The sequence below is a fragment of the Lepisma saccharinum genome, chromosome 27 (assembly GCF_977018435.1).
Source record: "Lepisma saccharinum chromosome 27, izLepSacc3.1, whole genome shotgun sequence".
NCBI lineage: Eukaryota > Metazoa > Arthropoda > Insecta > Zygentoma > Lepismatidae > Lepisma > Lepisma saccharinum.
Genome location: NC_139255.1, coordinates 33,012,144 through 33,033,144, shown reverse-complemented (window position 1 = coordinate 33,033,144; position 21,001 = coordinate 33,012,144). Strand labels below are relative to the sequence as shown.

General features: G+C 40.7%; 1 protein-coding gene across 3 annotated transcripts in view; it reads left to right on the top strand.

The window, feature by feature from the left end:
• Nucleotides 1-21,001, top strand: part of LOC145980337 (putative peptidase C1-like protein F26E4.3) — a 316,609-nt gene that overhangs the window by 132,235 nt on the left and 163,373 nt on the right. Inside the window, exon 1 of one of the 3 annotated variants that reach the window (XM_083113380.1) lies at nt 4,521-4,735. The exons of the other annotated variants lie outside the window; for them this stretch is intronic. The gene's annotated coding sequence lies outside the window, so the exon portion shown is untranslated. Of the gene's footprint in view, nt 1-4,520; nt 4,736-21,001 lie in introns of those variants that run through there. 3 annotated transcript variants of the gene reach the window in all.

The following is a 21,001-nucleotide window of genomic DNA, read 5'->3' as shown; positions in this document are numbered from 1 at the left end:
AGCCCTAGTTATTTTTGTAATTATTATTTACACTAAACATGTTCAATCTATCTGGCGAAGCCCGTGCTGAAAAGGGATGAGCCCCCGAAATATGATCCTGGCTACGGGCCTGTCTGAAAATGAAAAAAGAAAAAGAGAAAAAAGAAAAGTTTTGAGGTCCCCCCCCCTCTGCATTTTCTTCAGCTCGAACACTATTTAGAACACAATGTGCAGGTGGATATCCGTCACATGCAGTGGCGTATGCTGGTTCTAACGAGTGGGTAATCTCCGACCCTTGATCATCAAACTAATAAATGTTTCCGTGCATTTTATATCAGGATCCATATGGGATTTAGGAATATTTTGTGGGAATTTTTGTCTTATTGTGGCGACCACAATCAATTAATTCTCATTATTGCAGTTTAATATACGTGTAGAATTTCAAATAATAAAACAAGACAGTATTATAAATCAAAATAAAAAAAAACTGTGAAATTTAAAATGAAAGACATGCACTAGTGAAATAGAAACCCTCATTATTAATTTAAGTGCAAAATTCAACTTACTCCAGGACTCAGAATGAAATTCCCTATGAATGATAAAAAAAAATCCCTTTCCGAGCTCCAAATTCCCTGCAATGACAGGTTTTAAAAGTTCGAATCAGTGCAGGCCTGAGCCAGAAATTTATTTTGGGGTGGGGTGGAGAAGAGGGTACTCATCCCTTATTACCAGCCGCATCATAAAGTTGAAAAAGTGGGGGTAGAAGTTCTGAAGATAAATCTCAGATAATTACAACGTATTATGCAAGGTGTTTAATCTGCAAATGAAGTAAAATTAATTACCACTATACACTTTTTAAATTAGATATATGAATGATTTCGGGGAGGGGATTTCAGCTCCCCGAGTCCTCCACCTGGCTACGTGCCTGATGTGTTTGTTCCTTATATGTTTTAGTCGTTCATCTTCATCACTATTAATCTAAAAAGGTGGAATAGTAACTTAAATAAACTAAAATATATGTAATTTATTTATATATTTTCCTTTAAAAAATATTCGTGTGGCCGCGGTGGCTCAATCGGTGACGCGTCTGACTACCATGCTAAAGGTCCCGGGTTCGATCCCCGGCGGTTCAAATCCGGGAACTTTTCTAACGATGGAAGCGGCCCCGGCGCCCACCCAGCGTCGAATAACATGGGTACCTGGGGGAAACTCTGGGGGGTAAAGGCGGTCAGGGGCGTGATGCTGATCACATCATCTCCACTCACGACCGGATCAAGAAAGTGTGGGGCGTTACCCCCACACCCCCTATACGCCTTCATGGCGTGGTGCTATGCGCAGGGGAGCACTTTACCTTTTTTACCTTTAAAAAATATTCAGTTCCGTGAAGGAAGTACTCTCGCTGCTTTTGAAGATTAGAGAGAAGAAACAATCACTATTTTTGCAAATACAAGAATGGGGGGAGTCAGCTTATAGGTGCATTAATTGCTTAAGTTTTGAATTTTAATTTAGTTTGCTTCATCTTCAATATTTAAGCTTTTTCCTTTTGTAACAGACATCAGCAAGACAGAAGTAAATGTATAGTGAAAATTAGCGTAGAATTGGTTTGCCTATGTTATTCATATTTTCCTGTTCTTCGCACTTTACCGGGTATGTTTTCCCTATTTGCCTTACAGAAGGCAATTTGTGAACCCAAGATTCCCGTTCCTGAGAAATGTCCCTGCCATAAAAAACACAGTTTCTATGTTTAGCGACGACATAGCCTTCGGGAGAGAATTGTGGAGGAGGGTTGTAGGAGGTCAATGGTCGCCAGCGGAAGGAAAGGCAAACTCTAGGGGTTGAGACCGGTGGACTCTCACCAGAAGGAGCTTACCCTGGCCACGGAAACGGCGCGCCTGAGAAGCAGAGTTTCCTCCCCCCTCTTTTCTTTCTCTTCTCGCCAAGGGTTGTAAAAGAAGCGGGTGGAATGACGTCAGGGTGAGATTCCCTAACGTCATTCCACCGGCTGGAGAAAGGTTCCCGGACATTCAGCGGCAAACGGTTGGAAGCATTCGCGGCGCGCTTGAAGCAAAGAAATGTATGCATCGAAATTGGTTTGGAAGAATATTGCGAAGAAATGTATATATATATTTTTTTTAAAAAAAGAAAGAAATACAGCCGGGTCATCTGCGATTACCTAGATGACCCAGAGTATACGCCGCTGGTCACATGGGGGTGAGCAGCGTAAGGGCGAAACCTTTTGATTTCAGCCGACGTCGACACAAATTTCAATGCCCTTCTGTACCTCGTAAAGCAAGCTTGTCAAGCTAAACAGCCACGGGATGCTGCAGCCATATCCATCACCTCGCGCAAGTTCATCCCGCGCTGCCCTTTCCACGAAAATATGTCGATGAGTTTGAGATGGGGGGTAACCGACAAAGCGCACAGCCTGACGCGAGTGATATGTGTGGACGGGGCGGTCTCATTTGTCACGGCTGATGAGGAGAAATTACGATATCTAAATCACGGAAATTGGAAATAGTCCCTAATTAATTTCGTATTTTTACAAAACTGGGAGCGGGGTCCATTCTCCCGAGATGATATATTGAGCGTGACGTCACCGCGTGGATGACAAATTAGATCATTTGCATCCTGCTTGTTGTGGCCACGCGAGCTGTTCATTGCGAAACGCCTTCAGGCACCGAGGAAGCGCAATAAGACATCATGAGGTTGGGAAAAAATGAAGATGTTGGTTTCGAGAAATGGATCTTGTTAAGTTTTTGATTTATCTTCTTATTCGCAGAGAACAAAACGACCGTGATTCTTGCTAATGGGTTCTTTGAAGTAGGGCAGGAGCTATTTTACTGGGCGGGTTCCTTGAATTGACTTTCAGCGAAGATGTAGGTTCAGATTTCAACCCATTCATCGTGACAGATATGTTACCTTTTTATGCTTTCTATCTCACACATGAGGCCTCCCCGATGGTATCGACGTCAGTGGCGCAACCACAGTGGGAGCAGGGGGCATTGCCCCAGAAAGCAATTCTAGGGGGCAAACATTGACGGCCAAGGGCACCTGCAGGGGGTACAGAGGGGCAATTGCCCATCTCAGTTCCAAATTTTATGCAAATAAAAATACATTTCGTAAAATTTTGTTGCTCGTTTCGCTCCCATTGCCTCATTTTCTTAGTCTTATCACATTCAGAGACGTAGCTGAGGTCGGGGGGGGGGGGAGTCGGCCCTGGGTGCCGAGCCGAACCATCTAAATGAAAAAAGTTGTAAGAGAGAGAATGCCTTGGCACTCAGTGAAATTTTTCAGTGTGCAAAAAATTGAATATAACCATTTTCATGCTCGCTTCGCTCGCATTACATAATTATTTTCTGTAATTCATTGTAAATTACCAGAGAGACAAGTAGGACATATCTTAATTGATTTTGTCTCAAATGCAGGAACAATTATTTGGAGAAAAAGGAACGTGCATATTTTGAGAGACAATTTATACATTTTTTGCTGTTTCTTTATTACCAGGTGGATGAATTCATTATGTAATGCAATTAATTTTGATTAATTTTACTTCGCTTTCCTGCCACTTTTGGCTAATTGCGAAGATGGGGATGACTGATGGTCCATGGCCAGGCCGGGGTTCGAACCCGGGACACCTGGCGATATGCTAACCACTCCGCCACGGTGCGTAATGAATTTAAATAATACGAGGTACATATATGTATTAAAGAAACTTTGAATACGTACACAATTTAGTGTTGCATAAGTATTTTTTTTTATTTCACGTCGCTCCATGTTGTGTCTTTCAAAAATACAGTTTGGCGCTTGTTTTTCATTATTAATGTGAAATTGAACGTTTTGAAAAAATATAGATGATAATAATAATAACAACAACATTGTTGTTGTTACTGTTGTTGTTATCTTCTTTTATTATTGGTATGTTTATCCTGATGCTTGCCCCCCCCCCCACCCAGGCAAAAATTCGTGGTTGCGCCTCTGATCGACGTCGCCTTGTAATCAAGGGGTCCCGGGTTCGATGCCCGCTGGTGGTTAATGGTGGTTCGGATACCACTTTAAGCTGTAGGTCCAGCCCTCTGATTAGCGTTTTCGTTTATAAAGTGTGTGGTTGTAAGTTCAGAAGAATCTGTCTTTGCGAATAGTTGAAGATTTATTGTCATATGATTAAGGCACTTAACCGAAACAAAAAACATACGCCGCGTCAAACTGTTGCTGTTTTGCACTTGGATACACTCCAAGAACCGTTCTTGGCATCGGTGATATCAGCGCGAACTTCGCGGTTCAAGAGGTGGGGAGAAGAAATGTCACATCTTTTACAATCGGATGCAGCAGCGCCTCTATCCCGAACTACAAGAAGGTTGCATGAATCATACGTGACCTTTGAGGAAACTTGCTGTACTCGTACATACGAACCATCTTCCTGTACAGCACGGTTCCGAGTAGCGAGATGACGTGCTGTCCGCGCCGTAAACAAATGAATGACTCCGTGGAGTGCGACGTGGGACGCTAGTACGAGATTTCGCTGCCTGCGGAGGGGGGGAGGGGCGTGAGTCGTAATTTATTAACGAACATGCGTAATGTCGATGGTGTAGGCGTTCTGCTAAGACCTGGGTGCGTATATAGTCTTCCGCTACTAGGGGGGAAATTTACTTGCGTATCGGGCGCATGCGTGATCGTGTTAGTGTACTGTAGTGTCGGGGACTTCGTTCTGTGTGCGTGTGCGTACGTGTTAGGAGCGGGCCGTGTGATCTAGTTCAAGGTAAGACTTCACTATTTTATTATTGCATCGTGTGTGGGTTGTAATGACAGGACTAGACTTAGATTTATATTGGCGTGCGACCCGTAAGCAAGGAAAATACGAACCTACGTCGGGTCTCGAAACCAGGATTTCTTGGTTATACGGAGACAGCTTTACCACTATGCCATCAGGAGGATCAGGCCTCCCCGTTGGCGCAGTGGTAGCGTGGTTCGATCCCAATTTAAACTTTAGGTCCAGTCCCGATTAGCGTTACTGTGCATAAAGTGGGCTTAAAACACCAAGTCAATCAATCATCCATCGGGATGTTCAAAGACCTGAGGTCGAATCCCAGATAAAACATGAAAAATCCGTCTTCATTCTACGTATTATTAGTCTGTTCATTACAGAAATTCACCGTTCGTTACAGGAATTCACCATTCATTACAGCAATTGACCTTTCCTTACAGCGATTCATCATTCATTACAACAGTCCACCAGTCATTATAGTGATTTACCGTAACGCAATTCACTGTTCATTACGACAATTCATGGTTCATTACAGCAATTCACCGTTCGTTACATCAATTCACTGCTCGCTACAGCAATTCATCATTCATTAAAGAAATGCTCCGTTCGTTACAGCAGTCCAACATTCATTACAGGAATACCGTTCATTACAGAAAATCACCGTTCATTTGCATCGTCGTGATTAGCCTGAAGAGGTAGAAAAACAACCTTCAGTAACTGAAGCACCACCAAGCTATCAAGTTTTGTTTTCTTAACTATAGCGTACTCCCATTTCCAATGTCGGAAACTTATCTTATCAGGCTCAGTTTAACGTGTAACCTAAATTGAAATATTCCTACACTGGACGACGAATTGGAACTTGGGGGAGGGATTACAAATAATATACCCCTAAATTTAGCATGTAAAAATGCTTATTTTGGGTAAAGGTACATTAATGGCCAAGTTTTTCTTGTCTCTTGGGATCAACTCGCAGGTTTTCCTTCTCCGACTGCAAGAAGTTATTTTCCTCGCCTTTTCTGCTTCACTACACTCAGAGAACTAAATGCATCATATCGATTGATGCACCAGAATGCATCGATTGATGCACTAAAGTGTGTTGTAAGGCTTCTTCAAAGAATCAGATTCACATTTGATGCATTTGGGTGCATTTTTGTATATCGTGAAGGAAACACCAAAGTTCATCATTTGATTCAAGTGAGGATTTATTACAGTCGAGATGCACTTCAATGCATCATTTGATGCGTTTTGATGCATTTTGATGCACCAGAATGCATCTTTTTCAATGATGCACTTAAACGTTTCGTCTGAGCTACGTAAACTCTGCAGATCAGACCAAACGTTTAAGTGCATCATCCAAAAAGATGCAGGAAGGTGCATCAAGGAACATCAATTGATGCATTGAAGTGCATCTCGACTGAAAGAAATCCTCACTTGAATCAAACGATGCACTTTGGTGTTTCTTTCACGACATACAAAAATGCACCCAAATGCATCAAATGTGAATCTGATTCTTTGAAGAAGCCATAAAACACACTTTAGTGCATCAATCGATGCATTCTGGTGCATCAAACGATATGATGCGTTTAGTTGTCTGAATGTACGAGGCCCGGCCCCTTCTCGAATTTCTGCACAGTGCATTGCTCTATTAAAATTATGTAGTACAAAGGCAAAAGTAGGATTAATTTATATTTTTTGAGCTTAACTGGCTCATGTTGTCATGTTATGCAGGGAAGGTTGACCGAAAATACACGCAAGCAACTATGCCCTAACCTTGATTCTTACAATCGTCATTACAAAAAACTGATTCGTTGTCCGCAATAATGCTGAACATATTTTCATGCATACGAATCGCAAAATAATGCACATGTGACGCCTATAGTGATTCTTGAAGATTTCACCACATTTGGGACATAAAGCTCACTAGAAAATAGTAAATCTTCAGCTCTGTGAGTTTAATTTTTTTCGAGAACGTATTGACAGAAATTATCATTTTCTGAATACAGTAGTTGACCTTCGTGGCAGAGTGGTTATCACAGCGCATTAAGGCGCTAGAAGTCCTGGGTTCGACTCTCAGTCTGGGTATTGGTGTTCTTTGTGTCGCTTCATTGATTTCAATGTATCGTCACTCATCCTCATCGTCGCGATTAGCCAAAAGTGGCAGAAAAGCGAAGAGAAATAAACCAACTCAATCAGTCAATCAATACAACAGTCATAATTAATATACAGGGACCTCCCCGATGGCGCAGTGGTAGCGTTGTCGTCTTATACTCAAGGGGTCCCCGGTTCGATACCCGGTGGAGGCACAAGTGGTTCGGATCCCACTTTAAACTGTAGATCCAGGCCCAATTAGCCTTACTGTGCATAAAGTGGACTTAAAACACCAACTCAATAATTAATATACATAGTGACAGGTATCTTGCAAATGGTTATTTTAGTTGATTTTTTCACCAACAGTTTTCCAGTACGCTGTTCATTTCTTTTATCAAAAGATGAGTCTCCCCCGAAACAAAACCCCTGCCCTATTGCCCTACTTTGAGAGGCACGGAGGCCCTATTCCCTGTTCCTTTTCAAACTCCCAAGACTGGTCTTTATCAAATGGCGAAACTGGTCCCGCGAGCATCGGAGACACATCATCCTTGTTCCCGGAAGCAATGGAGCCAATTTAATTAGGCGCCTATTTACAACTCGAGTGATGGACTTTCCCCTACTGGCAACACTGCTCAACACAACAGAGGACACATTCCGGCATTTTTAGTTATAATTGTTTGATGCTTTCTTAAATGGAAAGATTGCAAATTGGTAATTCCAAGTGTCAAACTATTGTTGTGTTGATGGTTTTGCCAATTTCTTGCATGTCTTTCGTTTCTTTGCCTTTCTGCAGGTTCACTTTTATCGCAACGGGCTTATATGAAATTGATGAAGAGACCACGAAAATGAATATCCTTTATCAGGATGTTTCATTTCTCTCACTTACTTTTCCTTCTTGTCTCTCTCTCTGTTCCCTCTCTGCTCCCTCGTCTTCTCTCCAATTATTTTCCTCTCTTTAATATTCTCTCTCTCTCTGTTCCTCTTTCCCTCTTCTTCTCCCCCTTTATTTTACTTCTTTAATATTATCTATCTCTCTGTTCATCTCTCCTTCGTCTTCTCTTTCTTTTCCTCTCTTTAATATTCTCTCTCTCTCTCTCTCTCTGTGTTCATCTTTCCTTCGTCTTCTCTCCATTTATATTTTCCTTTCTTTAATATTCTCTCCCCTCTCCCTCTGTTCATCTTCTCTTCGTCTCTTCTCCTTTATTTTCCTCTCTTTAGTATTCTCCCACTCTCTCTGTTCCCTCGTCTTCTCTCCCTTCATTTTCTTCTCTTTAATATTATCTCCCTCTGTTCATCTTTCCTTCGTCTTCTCTCCATTTACTTTCCTCTCTTTAATATTCACTACCTCTCTATTCATCTTTTCCTCGTCTTCTCTCCCCTTATTTTCCTCCCTTTCTGCCTGTTCTTCTTCCCTCGTCTTCCACCCGGAACCGCGGCCAGAATACTCCTTTGTATCTTCGCGATTAGCGAAGTGTGGCAGAAAAGCGAAGTAAAATACACCAAATCAGTCAATGAATCTATTATCTTCTGTGACGCCGCGATGTCATGTGTTTGTCCTTATTTGTGCTCAGTGTCGTAATGCAGCCTCATCTTTTAACCTAGGTATGGGCATTTTGTCCTCGGAGATAGTGTAAATTTAGTTATTAAGATTGTATTAGTTTTAAAAAATTGAGTGGAGGAATTTTTAACAGACATCTTACTACCATCCATCTTCATCCTTGCTATTACCCAAAAGGTAAGACGTAAAATAAACTAAATCAATCAATATTTATCTCTCTCTCTCTCTCTCCTTCAGTCTTTATTTCTCTTTCTCTATCACTCTCTTTCTTTCTTTCTCTCACTTTATTTCGTTATCCTTTCGGTATTTTTCTTTATTTTTCTCTCTTCCTTCTTCTCTTTTTTCATTCTCTCTCTCGCTATCTCTTTTCTTTCTCTCACTCTATTTGTTGTCCTTCTTTCTCTCTCTCTCTCTCTTCCGTTCCTCTCTCTTCCTTTTCTTCTGTCTCTTTCCTTCTGTCCCCTTCTTTAATTCTGTCTCTCTTTTCTCCACATTTTTTCTTTTTCTCTCTATCCCCTTTCCTTTCTATCTTCTTTGCTCTTTATCTCCTTTTTCTTTCTGTCACTTCTAAACATCCCTTTTTCTATCTATCTCTTCTTCTCCGATTCTCTATCACTTTATTTTTCTTTCTTTTTTCTCATTTTCTTTCTATTTTTCTCTCCCTTTCTTTCATTGTTTCTTTCTCTTTTCTCTCCATATTTTTCTTTTTCTCCCTATCCCATTTTCTCTCTTTCTTTCTATGACTTCTTCTATACATCCCTCTATCTATCTCTTTTTCTCTGTATCCTTTCTCTATCTCTTTCCTCTGTCTTTATATTTTTCTTTCTTCCGCAGCAGTCATGTCATCACAGAGTAATTGTTAAATATAAAGGTGATGTTGCACTGTTAAACAGCGGCTGAAGCGTTCCCGTGATGCAGTGTTTAAAATATACCCGTGGACGTCTGCGTCCCTTTCACCTCCAAAGCTCTGCGGCCCCGTTTGATTTATGTCCAGGTGAAGAAGCCACAAACCTGCCAAGGTGGGAACCGTACACCTTGCATATGCGCTCTGTGCTTATTTTGGTAAACTGCTCACCGCCCGTTTGTCAGCTGTCCAAGCTCAATCGAGGCGATTCTCGGGAGTCAAGGACGTGTCACTGTCATGGGACCTGATTTGCAGACATCCCGTCGCCTGCTTACCGGCCTCTGTAGCGTAGTCGTTAGAGTAGCGCGCTGAGAAACCATGGTTCGTATTTGTATTTGTTGTGGTTAGTTGAAGCCAGTGTAGGCTTTTTTTGTTTGTAGCCAGGACTGCATTTTACATAATTATTTCCATGGCCTAACTTTTTAAAAATAAAAACTGCCCGAACTGGGTAAAGAGGTACTGGATAAGGGAACAACCACAAAAGAACTTCTTGAGAACAAGTTATACTAGTCGCCTCACTCAGGAGATCGGTGAATGGTTATGCTTGTTTTTGTTCTAAAGGGTGTCTCAGAAATATTTTCGTTTTTAAAACTATTAAAATAAATACTTAAATTTTTTGTATAAAGATAAATTTATTACCAAAAGAAAGCTTAAACATTAAATGTTGATTTCTAGAAAAGAGTATTGGACAAATAATGCTCGTTCATGTTAACGCACGCAGTCTTAATGATTAGCGCTCACTAACAGACTGGCACAGACGGTCAACGTTTCTGTTCGATCTTGATGATGTCCTTGGACGTCCCGGCGGTTTACTCGTCATAGCGCATCCAGTGTTTTCAAACTTCCTCACTCTCTTTCTTTCTTTCTCTCACTTTATTTCGTTATCCTTTCGTTATTTTTCTTTCTTTTTCTCTCTTCCTTTCTTCTCTCTCTTCCTTTCTTCTCTCTTTCTTTCATTCTCTCTCTCTCTCTCTCTCTACGTATCTCTCTTCTCTCCATATCTCTTCTTTTTCTCTTTCCCACTTTTCATTCTTTCTTTCTATCTCTATTACTCTCTCTCTTTTCTCTTTTTTCTTACACTTCTTCTTTACATCCCTTTTTCTACCTTTCTTTTCTCTCTCTATGCATTTTTCTATCTGTCTCGTTTTCTCTCATTCTCTATCTCTCTTTTTTTCTTTTCCTCTCATTCTATTTGTTGTTCCTCTTCCTCTCCTCTCTCTTGCTTTTCTTCTGTCTCTTTCTTTCCTTCTGTCTCCTTTCATTCTCTCTCTTTTTTCTCTCCACATTTTTTTATTTTTCTCTCTATCCCCTTTTCTTTCTATATCCTTTTCTCTTTATCTCTTTTCCTTTTTCTTTCTGTCACTTCTAAACATCCCTTTTTATATCTATCTCTTCTTTTCTGATTCTCTATCACTTTATTTTTCTTTCTCTCTCTATTTCGTTCTACTTCTTTCTTTCTTTCTCATGTTCTTTCTATTTTTCTCTCCCTTCCTTTCATTGTCTCTTTCTCTCCATATTTTTTCTTTTTTCTCAATACCCCTTTCTTTTTTCTACATCTTTTTCTCTCTATTTCTTTCTTTGTATCACTTTCTCTAAACATCAACATCAAACTTTCTCACCCAATCTTTAATTAAATTTACGCTCGGGACGTATTTCATTCCTGCCACGTTATAATGATGCCGGCACAAACAACATAGGAATCATAATTTTTATAAAACGCAAGAACACAAAAAGCACGTTGCTGCCCCGTAAAGCGCTCCACGGCAACTAAATATTTGCAATGTTGCCAAGCGTTTGCGATCTATCTCATTTCTCCGTAATGTGCGAATTGCCCCAGAGGGCGGATTCAAAAACGAAAATATTTCTGAGACACCCTTTATTTTATACACGAAGGCTAGATTCATTGATTGATTTAGTTTATTTTACTTCGCTCTTCTGCCACTTTTGCATAATTGTGAAGATGAGGATGAGGGATGATGATATTGATGAAGGGACGCTCGTAAAGAACACTCATGCCCAGGCCAGATTCGAACCCCTGGTGTCGTAACATGTTGTACTAACCACTCCGCCACGGAGGGCGGCGGCAAACCGCACAAAAGTCCACGTGGACACTAGAAGGAATTCAAAGCAAACGGTGGCGGCGATTGGGTTCCAAAACCGGGGGGGGGGGCAAGGTGCCAAAACTGGGGGGGCAAAGACAGTATATTCCCATTTGTATATAAGATTTAGCATAGTGCGGGGCAAAAGTGGCGAAAAGTAGGGGGGGCAGTTGCCCCCCTCACCCCCCCTAATCGCCACCACTGTAAGCAAATATAATTTTTCAGAGTTTGGAATATCGTAGCAGTTTTTCTAAAGGAGAGGAATTTTCGAACAGTGATTGGCTGGCCAAGGTCCCGCAGAACCTTAAGGTGTTGGATCCGAACAATTAATCTGCCATGACCGGCAATCTCCTTATTAATAGCATCAATAGCATCAATATCATCGATATTGATAATATCCAAATTACACCCAGTTCCGACTGGCATGGAACACACGCACCGAAAGAATCGTGGTCCAGGGGAGAAGGGAAGCTGTGCAAATTAAATCATAAGAATCTCTCATCTCGTAAGGCGTGAGAAGCGAAGATGACGAAGACAAGATGACGTCAGGTCAAGTCATATTTTAATCTGCTCCTCCTTACAACTTTCGCAGCTCGAGTGGTTCGACTGCATTTTTTCATGTGTGAGGTGGAGGCGACCTTGACAGAAGGGACACTGATCGAACATGTGAGTGTGAGCGTGTGTGCTTGTCTGTTATTCCAACCGACTGGAAGAAAAAAAAGCAAAGAATTTTTATTGGTTCCTCATGTCACCAATGTTTGCTGAAGTTTGGCAAGGAAAATTTTCGATGATGCCACAACATGTTATGCTTTACTATTAATATTTATGACTTGAACAGTCTCACGGTAGCATAAATAAGAAAGATTGTTACAAGGCAATGTTAGTAAAATATCAAATTGATGGAAGTGATATATGATGAGGCAAGATGTAGGGAAGATCAGGATCTATTACACACGTACAGTCACCCGCAATAAAGATGGAAAGGTGTTGTGTGTATTGCTTAACCCTACTGCCTGCAATAAGTGGGTTTTAATAGCAATTTTTAATGGCAACTTCTACCACTGCCGTAGAGGTAGGTGACACACATAACACCTTTGCAGGAAAGCGAGCATTTCAGGATATAGGTGTCACATTTCTATTGCCGTTGACTGTACTGTAACATACGAACTCCGCATCACCAAATTTCCTATTATTCGTCAACATTTCAAGGATCCGTAATTTCAATAAATATTTCCAGGGATTCAGAGATCCAGGCGAAGAAAAGGGAAATAAAAGTAGTGCGGAGAGAAATTACTGATAAACAGAGACGGAGAAAGAGAGATAAAGGAGGAGGGAGAGAACGGGAAAGGATAAAAGGGAGAAGAAACGAGAATAGAAAGATAAAGGGAGAAGGGAAAGAGAAAGAAGAAGAACGAGAGAGAGAGAGAGAGAGAAAAGAAAATAGATCAAGAAAATATAGGAAGAGAGAAAGAGAAACAAAATAGAAAGAATAAAGAACAGGAAATGTGGAAACAGGGTGGAAGAGAGAAAAGGGAAAAGAATGTGAATGAAATTGAGAGAAAGAGAAGAAATGAGAGGCAAGGAAAGTAAGAAAAAGAGAGATAGGGAAGGAGAGGTAAAGGAAGAAATAAAGATAGGAAGTGATGAGGAGAAAAATAGGGGGAAACTAGAAAGAATAAACAACTAAAATTGGGAAAACAGATCAAAAGAGTAAACATAAAAAAGAAGAGAGAGAGCAAGAGAAAGAAAGCAAGCAAATGTAAAGATAAGAAGAGAGAGGAGAGAACAAGAGAGTAAGAAAGACATGTAGAGATGTACAAGAAATTTGGAAACAGATCGAAAGAGGAAGGATAGAAACAGGTGGGAAGAAAGAAAAACAGTAAAGGAAAAGACAAGTGGCAAACGGAAAAGCGGTCGAGAGAGAAAAGGAGTGAAACATTAACCCCAGCTTATCCGTGCCGTACCAGAAATTAACTTATCTGAGGAGGTCCACACAGGCCAACACTTTTTTATCACTAGAATTGAAGAAACCCATTTTGCTATTGAATCACTACTTCCTTACTTGATTATATATGTGCGGTTATTTATTAATTACAAAAATTACCATCATAACCGATCAACATTGTACACTGTCAATATGAAAAACTCAATATGCTGACCAAGGCAGAAATTTATTTGATTAAAAACATAAACTAAACGTAACGTTTCAACCTTCTAGCAAGGTCTTCTTCAGACTCTGCACCAACTACAAATGTAACAAGGTACAAAACAGGATGATATATATACACAAACATTACTCCCCTCCAGACTATTAGTAAGTTGTTCTGGAACATTCTAGCAGGTGGCTTTTCTTTGTCAACTGTACTTTCACCTGAAAGGCTAAACATTTTCTTTCGTCTGGAATGTGGTTGGACTCTTTATCTCACGCTCTTTTTCCTTCATTCTTCTTCGTTCTTCTCTCTAGTCCTTTCCACTCTTTCTAACACCTTCTTCCATTCTTTGTTTATCTTCAGTTCCCCATTGCAGTTCATTGTGTCTTCTTCACTTTTATTCTCTATTTCCTTGGCCTCCTTCCATTTTCTCACTAGTATTCTCTTCAACCTTGCTAGCAGGTTGAAACGTTACGTTTAGTTTATGTTTTTAATCAAATAAATTTCTGCTTTGGTCAGCATATTGAGTATTTCATATCATGGAAACAAGGCTTATTGGTGTTATATAACTGTCAATAGCATGGGTGTCTCGAATGACACACCTTTAAAGATGACGCCTAATAGGCCCAATAAGTGCCTTCTATTTACTTATATTTATGTTTTTAAGAACAAGAGTAATACAGTAACATCTTAGGGAACAGTGTAATTTATTTCACATTTGAAAACTCGAAGAAAGAATAGAGGTGGTGAGCCTGACAGCCAAACCCCCCCCCCCTTGGGTAAGCTAGAGTTAAGAGCTTAAGACGGATGAAAAGCAATAACTCTCGGGGTATGTGTGTATGTGCAATTACTGAGCACCCTGAAGTCATGTAAAAGCCTTGTTACTGGCGAATTTTGCATGCAGGACTTGTCAACAGCTCTGCCGCCCAGCTCCAGACGCTTGTAAATCCCCCGGTGGGTCCTCAATTGATGCGGAGCGTGGCCTTGAACCCAGAGACTTCTGGAGAACTGGAAGAACGTGTCGTTCCAGCTCGGAAGGTGAGCAACCCTCTCCAGACTGTTACGAAGAGCACTCGAGCTCCAGTCTGGTCGGGGGAGGAGGGAGTGCAGTGGCGAAGCGTTGCACAAATCCAAGGGGGAAGACTTCTTTGCCTCAAGCTTACAAATGGTGACAGATTTTGCATTTATTTCAATACCGGGTGTCCCAAAAGTCGCTTGACCGAGAAATAAATATTTGTATTTGAAAACACAAACGGTGTAAGATCACATGATCTTGGTGGCCAGTCGGTTGTACCACGTCTTCCGATCCACTCGTCAAAGTTGCTAATACAGTCTCTTACCAATGTACTGTAATGTGGTGGAGCACCATCTTGTTGCCAAATTAAATTAATATTTCTCGGTCAAGCGACTTTTGGGACACCCGGTATATCGAAAATATCGGTTCTGTAGAACAGAGCCAAATTATTTAATAGGACACAAACTCTCTTGCCGATTCTGTGTATCAAACTGCTCAGACTTGTTATGTTTTATATTATTTACTTCGTTATGTATATATAGGACGAGCCGACCTCCGTGGCGGAGTGGATAGCACAGCGCTCTACGACGCCAGGGGTCTCGGGTTCGAATCCCGACCTGGACATTGATGTTCGCGAGTGTCCTTTCATCAATTTCATCATATCGTCACGATTAACCACAAGTGGAAGAAATGCGAAGCAAAATAACCTAATTCAATCAATAAAACAAAACTATTATAAATTGGATTTACTCTACACTTAGAATTTGTCAAATATATAAATACAAATAGTAAAAATCACCTCTTAAACAGAACGAAATCCAATTTTTACTCTTTGCTTCCTTCCTTTATTTTTCTCCCCCCCCTCTCTCTCTCTCTCTCTCTCTCTCTCTCTCTCCTCTCTTCTTCCCTTCTCCTTCGTTCTTTTCTCTCTTCGTATCTTTCTTCGCTTTTCTTTTTCCTCTTCCTTTGTTTCTTGCTTTTTCTCCATTTCTCTTTTTTCTCCCTTTGTTTATTTCTGTTTCTCGTTTCTCTCTCTCTTTGTTTATTTCTGTTTATCGTTTTCTTTCTCCATCTCTCTTTCTTTTATTCTCCCTTTGTTTATTTCTGTTTCTTGTTTCTTTCTCCATGTCTCTTTCTTTTTCTCACCCTTCGTTTATTTCTGTTTCTTTCACCATCTCTCTATCTTTTCTTCTCCCTTTGTATATTTCTGTTTCTTGTTTCTTTCTCCATCTATCTTTCTTTTTCTCACCCTTTGTTTATTTCTGTTTCTTGTTACTTTCACCATCTCTGTTTCTTTTCTTCTTCCTTTGTTTATTTCTGTTTCTTGTTTCTTTCTCCATCTCTCTTTTTCTCTCCCTTTGTTTCTTTCTCCATCTCTCTCTTTTACTCTCCCTTTGTTTATTTCTCTGTTTGTTGTTTCTCTCTCCTTTTCTCTGCCTTGGTTTCTATCTCTCTTTCATATCAATTTTTCCCTCTCTCCTGGTTCCTTTCGTTCTTTCTATCTCTCCTTTTCTTTCCTTATATTTCTCCTCTCTCTATCTTTGTTTCTCTCCTCACTCTTTCTTTGTTCTTCTTTCTCTCCCTTTATCTAAGTTTCTTTCTGTCTCTTTCTCTATCTCATTTTCTGTCTCTAAATTCCTTTCTCTCCCCGCTCTCTCTCTATATATATTTCTCTCTAATCTTCAGCTTCTTTTCTCACGAGTTCATTATTTCACCCGTTTGTACCTATTTCCTTCTGGCGGAAACAAGTTCAATGGAGCTAACTACTCGTCTTGGTCTCGAAGGGGTCAGCGAGGATGGAACAAAATAAAAATGCTAAACATCCGATCCGAACTCGGTATCTTGTTTCAGCCACGGGGATGGAAGAGGCCGGCCTCATTAAAACTTTCCTCCGCCTTCGTAAAAGGAAAAAAAAATCGGAGCCTGCTTTCCCAGGGGAAGCATCTTAGCAGTCATTTGTTGGGAAGGAAGAGGCGGAAAGACTCAAGTGCCACCGTGGGTGCAGCTGCGGAGGAAGGCTTCAGGTCCAGCACTCTTCCGGCTACACTAAACATTCCTCGCACCCCTTTCATCCTTACGGAAACGAGGGGTGAAATTTGGTCTAATAAGATCTTCCTCTTTTTTTATGAAGGGAAGATTTGACGATCATGGTCATTAACTGTAGCTAAGGGTTGTCTGTTGAGTGTTGTAAAGTTAGGTTCTTCTCAATCTTACTTTTCCATCTCTCTCACACACACACAGATATTCTCTCTGTCTTTCTCTTATCCTTTTCCTATTTTTTCTGTTACCTATATTTCTTCCATTCTTCCCTGTTTTTCTTTGCCACCTCTCTTCACTCATTATTCTCATTCTCTTATTCTTTCCCTGGTTCTCTCCCTCTCTCTCTGTTTTCCTGTTTGCCTTTTTGTCTCTCTCTATTCTCCTTTCTCTGGTTTTCTCTATCACTCTCTCTACTTCTGCCTATCTTTTTCTGTCATTATCTTTGTATTTCTCTCTCTTATGTCTTTCCCTTTGTATCAGTTCTTTTCTCGACACTTTGCTTGTATTTCTTTCTCTTTCTCTCTCTCGGTGAGTTTGCTTCTCTCTCTCATTTCCTTTCTCTTGTTGTCTCTCTTATATTCTCTCTTCTTCTTCATATCCTTTTTTGTATTTCTGTCTTTCTCTTTCTCTTCCTTTCAGTCCTTTTTTGTGCCCTTGCTTCTATTTTTTTCTTCTCTTTCTCTCTCTCTCTGTGGGTTTGTTTCCCCGCCCTCTCTCTTCTCCTTTCTATGTCTGTTTCTATCCTAACATTATCTCTCAGTCCTTCTGCCTATCTTTTCTGTCTCCATCTTTGTCTCCCTCTCCCTCTGCACACCTCCTTCTGTCTGTATTTCTCTATTATCTCTATCTCTCCATTTCTGTATTTTCTTCTCTACTTGCATGTCTTTGTTTTTCTCTCTCTGTGTGTATGGGGGGGGGGTTGTTACGTGTTACGTGTTGTACGCACATATCTCTGTCTCCCACCTCCAGGCTCTACCACCACCCAGTCTGTCTTTTCTATCAAAGCGTAAGTATAAATCCCATGGAACCCAATTGATTTGCCTTTCTGACTCCATTTTTGTCGAGGAGACTACAAATTGTCATGAACCCCAGTCCAATATTTCGAATTTCGTTTGTATCGAAAATCTAGAGCAAAGTAAGCCCTTGATCTATTAAGTGTTTCTTGTTTCGTCTGCTGACCTGTAAGTATACTTAACGCTGACATAGGGATTGTCGTTGTCCATGGAATAGGTGTCTCTGTAACAATATCTTATCACAGCAAAGTCAGGACTCAATCTGCTTTAAAGTCCAGACTTGTCACGCTTCGGAAATTTGAAGCTTTTTTACTGAGAATGCTGAGGTTTCGGCACTCCTAAGTCTTCCAGTGCCTTGATTGAATGCGTACGTAGCTTCGAAAACTGCTCCACACACTGCCTACTACGGCTGCAGCCGGCCAATCTATTTTTAAGCAGCACTGCAACAAAGCAATTTATATTGTTGAAGATTCGTGACTGAAAACCGAAGCAAACTTATCAGTATTTGATTGAATAGTGCACTGAAATAGCCCATATCCGAATTTATGGAAGAACTGACAACCGTGCTTTCAAAATTTTCTGTTTATACAGGATGTTTGCAAAGTATCACAATCTAATTTGCGCTTGCCCTCACTACAAAATCAGTCATTCTGAAAATACCCTTTCAAGGGAATCCATTGCTGTTGTGGCATTATATACTGTTTTTTGCATAAAAGAAAAAAAACGTTCAACGTTATTTCCCAGTAAGCTTTCTGAATATCTGTACTTGTAGTGAACTTGCCTTGTTCGTTCTTTAAGTCCACTCTATGCACAGTGAGGCTAATCGGGACTGTGCTTACAGATTAAAGTGCATTCCGAACATGGTGAAATGGGAATACCAATACGGCTCAAACATAACTGCATCCAGATGGACTTTGGTAGACTTACAGGCTTTATCTTAGTCCTTCTCTTATGCCTTCATGGAGATATTGTTGATTTGAAAGAGTTAATTTAAACTGCAAATTATTATTACAACAAAATTAACTACACTATTGTTCTCTCAATTTTTAAGAATCAATTATATTGTGTAAAACATCTGTAAGAGAAAGTAGATTTTTGTAGAATGACTTCATTTTTATAATAAAAAAAATAATTAATAATTCTGTGCTGCCATCTATGAAAGAAACCCTCGACATTTTTTAGTGTGTACATTGTTACTGAAGAGTTGGTAAATAATAGATCTTAATGAGTTATAGGTTATAATAGACTGTTCTTATGACATGGGAGTAACAGTACATGCCGCCGTAGTCAGTGACCTGTTCCATCCCTGGTTCCGAACCCCTGGAACTTAACCTCTTTTTCTTCCAAAGACATACGTTTCGTTTGAGTTGGTATTTTAAGTCCACTTTATGCACAGTAAGGCTAATCGGGACAGGACCTACAGTTTAACGTGGGATCCGAACCCTTCATTACAAGGCGACGCTACGACTGCGCCATCGGGGAGCGCCCCCCCCCCCCCAAGGACATACGGTAAGCGCTAGATTTTCATTTTCAGTTGAGTAGACGTGGAAGCAAGTTAGAATGTGGCAAAACCAGGGGGGAGGGTCAAGGACAAAGTAAGGGGGGGGCAAAAATGGCAAAAAGTTATGGGAAAACGGAGCCGGCGCTTTACACGTATCGTGTGTAAATGTCCCGTTATGAGTCCCACTCGCTTAGATAACTGGCAGTAAAATACCATTGCGGTAGCTTAGCTTGACATTATCAACCGTTTTATTCAAACACCAGAAGGTTTATCGTAAGGATCCTTAGCAGCATGTTTGAGTTGCATTGTGAACTCCCTGTTTGGGGATGGTTTCTGGTGATTTGCAAAAAAGGTAACCAACTCGTTCACTCCTACGCGAACTTCCTTGACGATTGACAGGGCGTATTGTGTTTACATCTGATAACATCTGTGCATGAACCTGTCCTTTGTTAGAACTCTCAAAGCACCGATTGTGTTATCTTTCCAGATACCCTATCGTACAGGATAAAGGTACAGATATTTTTTTACTGGACAGTTCCGACGAATTTGGTTGTCTGTTCCACACATATACGAGGTGTGGCTAGAAAAAAACCGGACTGTTGCTACAGAATCTTTTATTGGTTATATTGTACAATACGAACATTATCCCCTTAAAAGTACTCCCCTGAACTATCGATACCCTGCTCCATACGAATCTTCCATTGCTGGAAGCAGAGCTGGAAATCATTTTCTGAAATGACTTCAGTCGCTTTTGTTTTCACAGATTATACGGTCGTAAATCTGGTTCCTGTCAGTGCTGATTTGACCTTTGGAAATAAAAAGAAGTCGCACGGAGCGAGATCCGATGAATAAAGTGGATGTTCTAACACTGGGATCCCATGCTTGGCCAAAAAAAGCCTTGACTGACAATGCCGTGTGGGCAGGAGCATTGTGCTGATGAAGAATCCATGACTTGTTTTTGCACAAATCAGGTCGTCGTCTTCTTACTCGCTCACGATTGGTCGTCAGTACAGGAATGTAATAATGTTGGTTGTTTTGCAATAGCTCAAGTACTCAAGTGACGATCTTTTCGAATGAATTCACCGATATTTGCAATGTTTGGTTCCGTTTTTGACGTGCAAGGCCGTCCAGGACGCGAGTCGTCCGCGATCACTTCTCGTCCCTCTTTAAATCTTTGAAACCACTCAAATACTTGCTTGCGTGATAAACACTCATCTCCGTACACTTTCTTCAACAAACCATAAGTTTCTGTGGCGGATTTTCTGAGTTTCATAAGAAACTTTAAATTGATACGCTGTTCCACTTTCACACTTAACATTTTTCCGACGGAGCACAGATGTACGGTTCACTTCGTCCACAAGCTACAGTGGAACCGAGCGCCGCGCACCCTGGGAAATCACACAGTGGATAGTGTTACCCTGCCCCCGTGTCAGGGCAAGTGTTTTTTTTCTCTTATTGAAATATTTATTAATATGTTAATTAATTAGATAATTACGTGTATATTATGTGATAAGGGTATCTCTATTTATTATGCATTTTTAGGTTAGTATATATTCCATGTATAAAACCATGTAGCTCTGTTCTTTCTTCGTGTTACGAACGTTCAAAAGAAAGGCGGGCTTAAAAATTTTGAAAGAAGGGCGGTTGGCAACAGACGCCAACCAAACATATATAAACTCCCAGATGAGAGTGGGGGAGGTCGGCTGTTGGAACTGAGACTTGGAAGGGAGAGGCTGTTTTTGCTTCGGTCAGCTAGGACCGGAGGACAGGTCTCCCGAAACGGATGCTGTAAGAGATTGGATTTCCGGGCAAGCTAGTGCCTTGGTGTCCAGTTTACAGGTAAAAAGGTAGTTTGTACTGGATGTTATTTTGAAGTAATTACGGTGCGCCGG